This window comes from Leucopleurus acutus (genome assembly GCF_964270905.1).
Source record: "Leucopleurus acutus genome assembly, chromosome: 20".
Classification (NCBI taxonomy): domain Eukaryota; kingdom Metazoa; phylum Chordata; class Mammalia; order Artiodactyla; family Delphinidae; genus Leucopleurus; species Leucopleurus acutus.
Genome location: NC_139162.1, coordinates 56334014 through 56339927, shown reverse-complemented (window position 1 = coordinate 56339927; position 5914 = coordinate 56334014). Strand labels below are relative to the sequence as shown.

At 51.0% G+C, this 5914-nt stretch overlaps 1 pseudogene across 1 annotated transcript; it reads left to right on the top strand.

The window, feature by feature from the left end:
• Positions 1-222: 222 nt before the first annotated feature.
• Positions 223-4749, top strand: LOC309976384 (vomeronasal type-1 receptor 4-like; annotated as a pseudogene). The gene is made up of 3 exons: positions 223-953; positions 4234-4309; positions 4553-4749. The product of its transcript is annotated as a vomeronasal type-1 receptor 4-like (transcript).
• The last annotated feature ends 1165 nt before the right edge of the window (positions 4750-5914 follow it).

Sequence of the window (5914 nt, the reverse complement as noted above, 5' to 3'; positions counted from 1 at the left end):
TAAGAAGGCTGCTGATGTCAGCACCAGCACAGCCTCCTGTCTGCTTCAGGCCACGTTGAAGCCCTCTCCATGTCTTTTCAGAAAGATGTCCTAAGAACTGCAAACCAGGCAGCTCTGAAAAACCATGTATCTTATACAGATAGCGGTGGGGTCTCCGGCCAATGTCATCATTTTCTTCCACAGCGTCTCTCCAATCTTGGCCACAAGCAGAGGCCCACCCGCATGGCTGTGGCTAATTTCCTGGTTCTTCTCTCCTCTGGGATTCCCCACAAAGTGGCAGCTTTTGTTTCAAGGAACTCCCTGTCCAGTCTTGGGTGTAAATTTGTATATTATATAAAGAGAGTGGCTCGCAGCACCACCCTGTGCTCCACCTGTATCCCGAGCACCTATCAGTCCTTCACCCTCATCCCCAGGGGAGAGGAGTGGAGGGGATAATGCTCAGAAGTAGAGCCCCCAAGGTCAGTGGTCCTTCCTGTTGCACCTGCTGGATGCTTAGGGTCTTAATGAATATCTTTGTTTCTGTGACAGTCACTGGTCCACAGTACATGGGAAATGAAACCGACAACCAAGGGTAGTGGTTCTGTTCATCCTCAAGTCCCTTTGCAGACATTGTCATCCTGTGGTCCATCTCTGATGCCATGTTTATTGGCCTTATGATCTGGTCCAGTGGCTACATGGTGCTTCTCCTGCACAGACACCACAGGAGAGTGCAGTATATTCACACCCCCACTGGCTACCACAAATGTCCCCCGGAGACCAGAGCCACCCACACCATCCTAATGCTGGTGGTCACCTTTGTCAACTTTTACATACTAAATTCCATTTTCGTTTTTTATACCACTACTTTTATAGATTCTCGTCTGTGGTTAATGCAGGACATTCATATTTTGGCTTTATGTTTCCCCACTTTTACCCCCTTCCTGTTGATCCTTAGGGATCCTAGAACTCCTAGGGTCTGCTTGGGAGTTGTTGAAATCACGGTTGAAATGTTAAATGTATATGTCAGCTTCTATAACATCCACAATTACTGCATTTAGTCATCATTTACCAGTTACCCATTGTTATAAACTTTGTTATAAAACATGCATAATGACTTCATACTTATGATTTTAACCATCCTCAAGTGTATAATGCAGTGACATTAAACACATTCACAATGCATACAGCCATCACCACTTCCTATACCCAAGACTTGGTATCATTAAAAGAATCACTCGCCCTTCTCTCAGCCCAAAGGGCCCTCTATTCTACTCACTGTCTCTATGGATTGCCTGTTCCAGGTACTTCATATAAGTGAAGTCATATAGTATTTGTCCTTCTGCATCTGCCTTGTCTCTCTAACTGAAATGTTTTCAAAGTTGTCCCACCTTGTAGCAGATATCAAACTTTCGCTTTTATGGCTGAAATCTAGTCCATTCTATGTACATAAAAGATTTCATTTATTCATTCAGTCGCTGATGGACACTTGCGTTGTTTTCATCTTTTGGCTATTGTGAATAGTGCTGGTATGACCATGGGTGTCCAAGTATCTGTCAAATCCCCGCTTTCAGTTTTGTTGGATATATACCTAGGAGAAATTGCTGTGTCATATGGTATCTCTATGTTTAACCTTTTGAGAAATTGCCAAACTTTTCCACAGCTGCTGCAATATTTTATATTCCCACCAGCAATGAACAAGCATTCCAGTTTCTCCACATCTTCTGCAATACTTGTTATTTTCCATTTCTTGACTATATCCATCCTAGCAGGTGTGAGGTGGTATCTCACTGTTTTTGTTTTTTTTTTAACATCTTTACTGGAGTATAATTGCTTTACATTGTTGTGTTAGTTTCTGCTGTATAACAAAGTGAATGACCTATACGTATACATATATCCCCATATCCCCTCCCTCTTATGTCTCCCTCCCACCCTCCCTATCCCACCCCTCTAGGTGGTCACAAAGCACCGAGCTGATCTCCCTGTGCTATGTGGCTGCTTCCCACTAGCTATCTATTTTACATTTGGTAGTGTAGATATGTCCGTGCTACTCTCTCACTTCGTCCCAGTTTACCCTTCCCACTCCCCACGTTCTCAAGTCCATTCTCTACGTCTGCATCTTTATTCCCGTCCTGCCCCTAGGTTCTTCAGAACCTTTTTTTTTTTTTGATTCCATATATACGTGTTAGCATATGGTATTTTGTTTTTCTCTGACTTACTTCACTCTATGACAGACTCTAGGTCCATCCCCCTCACTACAAATAACTCAATCTTGTTTCTTTTTATGGCTGAGTAATATTCCATTGTATATGTGTGCCACATCTTTATTCATTCATCTGTCGATGGACACTTGGGTTGCTTCCATGTCCTGGCTATTGTAAATACTGGTGCAATGAACATTGTCTCACTGCGTTTTAATTTGCACTTCCCCAATGGCTAATGATGTTGAGCATCTTTTCAAGTATTTACTGGCAGTTTATCTTTGGAAAAATGTCTATTCAAGTCCTTGCACGTTTTTGTATGGGGTTGGTTTTTAAAATTTATTTATATTTTATTTTTGGCTACACTAGGTCTTTGCTACTGTGCATGGGCTTTCTCTAGTTGCGGCGAGCGGGGGCTACTCTTTGTTGCGGTGCGCAGGCTTGTCATTGCGGTGGCTTCTCTTGTTGTGGAGCACGGGCTCTAGGCACCTGGGCTTCAGTAGTTGTGGCACATGGGCTTAGTTGCTCCAGTGTGGGATCTTCCCAGACCAGGGCTCAAACCCGTGTCCCCTACATTGGCAGGTGGATTCTTAACCACTGCACCACCAGGGAAGTCCCAACCCTGGGGTTGGTTTTGTTGTTAGTTTTTCAGAGTATTTTATATATTTTGGATATTAAATCCTTTTCAGTATAAGATTCACAAATATTTTCTACCAGTCAGTAGTTTGCTGCTATGGGAGGGGTGGGGGTGGGGGGGCGCAGTTCTTTAGAGACTGGTGAGTCTGTCGCTGCAGGTGTGCCACCCAGGGAAAGGGGATATGAGTGGAGATTAAACTACATCCATCATGGTACCATTTTTAGTATTTGTCTTCTGTTTAATTCACATTCTCAAATAATCGTCATTTGCCTTTATAATGATTGAAGTTAATGAGGCTTAATCAGGTTTGCCTGCGTGATTGAAGTGAGGCGATTTGAAGTCATCAGTTGGAACATTCCGAAAGGCAACAGGGAAGCAATTCTGCCATAGTCCTATCGTGAACCTCTCCCCCATTGTTTATTCCCCTTTGAATGTGTCGGGTTAACTGCTACACGGTCCCCTCCCCCCCCATATATGCACTAACACCAAACTGTTCCCAGCCAGGGTACAATTATCATTTAAAAATTCTCCAGGGGAAGGGGCTGCGAGGGGGTGTGTAGATGAAACTAGATCTCCTGGATGTAAACGATGGTTGAGGGCAGACACGATCTCCCCAGCTGTGGGGGGGGGGGGGGGGGCAAGTGATGACCCTGTTATCTACAGTTTTGTGTGCTTGAAAACGTCCATTAAAATCGTATTTTAAGGAGCAAACGTTAAACAGTACTCTTGGAAATTATAAGTGTTCGAACAGAAGTAAACTGATGTGGATGAAACAAAGAATTTGCCCTAGAAGTAGAATAAGAGCAGGAAGACACACTCAATAGGAAACGAAAGACAGCAAAAAGAACTTGCTGAAAAGCTCTTGGGAAACCTATGGTTGTCCCGGGGGCTGGAGGCCCTGTGGGCTTTCAGCTGGTATGGCTGGTGGGCACTAGAATTCCCGCAAGGTACAAGGAGCTGCTGGGAGCAAGCTTTTCCTCAGTCAGGTAGTAAATACTTTAGGCCGGAGGGTCTCTATGACACCTATTCAACGCTGCCTTTGTATGTAGAAGCTGCCCTAGAGGACGGGTGTGGCTGCATGCCAGTACAACTCTACACAGTGAGCGTCCCTTCCCACCCTCCAACCACAGGGCGCAGACCCCGGAATTGGGGCATCAGCTGACGTGTGTGGGTTTCACTCCCGCACGGTAAAGGTCTGGTTACACCGACTCAAAGCAGGAATGAGGGCGTTGGTTCCAGTGTGGCAGGAGACGGACGGGCGTTCTGCAGAGAGCAGACCGTTCTGAAAACTATTTCTGCTTTAAAGGAAACGTGGGGCAAAGGCCGAGTCTGGCTGAGGCCGAGTCTGGGCCTGAACTGGAGTTTCCGTGTGAGAAAAATTAAGACGGGGTGAGACTGAAACCCTGTGAGCTTGTGCAGCGCAGGGCGGTCAGTACGGACGTGCACCTGCGTGAGAAGGGGGCATCTGCGGGGGCAGGTGAGAGGGAGGGTGCAGGTGAGTGTGGGGACGTGCTGAGGGCGTACGTGCAGACGGGCCAGGGGACCAGGGTGCCTGGGAGAGGAAGCGTGTCCAGCGCTGGCGCCCAGCTGCCCTGCGTCGCCTCCGCGCCCGCCGCCCTCGGTCTCTGGCGCCACCTGCTGGCCACAGGCCCACAAGCCGCTCCCCGACCCTAAACCAGAACAGCCCTGGGTGGGGGCTTGTCCCTTCAACCCCCTGGACACAGACGCCTGGTTGCAGGCGCACGCACAACGGCCCGGGCGGCGGGCGTGAACCACCAGGAAGGGACGAGTCACTACAGACCAAACGCTCGGGCCTACGAGGCGGCCGCCCTCAGGCGGCAGCTCCCACTGAGAGTTGGTGGCCGGAACACTCTGGAAAGCGTGATACACGAGGAGACCCAAGGTTCTGGAGCTCCTGTGTACTTCACGCTGTAAGGAATGAAAAGGAGGACGCCCGGGAGGTGATGCTGCCTCATGGGCACGTGGCTGCCCGGGTTGTGGTGGTTTCTCCTCGTTTTGACAAATAAGGAAACCACCAGAAAAACTGCAGTCTGTAACCTTTAACCCTTCCACTAGCGTAAACTGAAGTCCCACATTCCCGTCATTGCCTTCCTTTGCATTTTTTAAGAGGTGGCGGGCAGGCTCTGCGGCATCACGCCCAGTGAACACAGAGGGTCTGGCTCGTGTCTGGAGGGGGAGGGTCCTCGGGGACCCCACGGGCTGGAACAGGAGGGCTCAGGAGCCCGAGTCAGGAGCAGGGATCAGGATGGCCCCCAAGGATGGTACCCCTGCCCTTGGCAACTGCCCCACCGCCCCCCCGGGCCACCTCCCCACTCCCACAGTCCAGGTGGCCAGGAGCCCGCCCCCCACACCCCGTAAGCCCAAGAGACACAGCACCTTGAGTCCTGAACCAACCGACTGGACCGAGTTCCCTGGGCCCCGTCCTCCTTGGGGAAGGGTGGTGGTCCCCTCTTCCATCTATCCGGACCCCACAAAGCTCCAATCACCACAGGTGCGCAGGAGGGAGCCTGACCTGACCAGTCCAGGGCCACTGATTCTAACCCCCGCCTCTGACTTGTACACTCGCTCCTGTTCTAGGACCCATCGGGGCCACCGTGCCACAGCCGTGTCTGAGGTTCCCCAGTCACCCCCCCACACCGTGGGAAGTGGGCGCCACTGGAGGCAGGTCAGTGCAGGCCAGCCTGGGCACACCCTCTGGCCCCCGGTGGTCTGCATGTACCTGTGCCCTCGCCCGCCCCATGCCAGGGCACCTCCTGGGAAAGAACAAAGGCCAGTTGGTCCCGTGGTGCCCGGCCCATGGGATGGGCCCCTGAGCCAGCTGTTAAAGGGAATCACTTCGGGAACAAACCGGGGCGGGGACCTGACCCCACGAGCCTGGAGGGAGCCCCCGTCACCCAGCCGGGACTGCGGGGCCTGGACCAGGCGACGCTTGCTGCTCCTAGGGGCGACAGTGGCTTCACCCTGCCGGCTGGCCTGCAGACCCCCTGGGGCCCAGCCTAGGGAACAAACAGGCAGGAGGCACCTGTGGTCTCCGAGCTCAGCCAGCAGCAGCCGACGCGGGTCTCCAGTGGTGCCATGC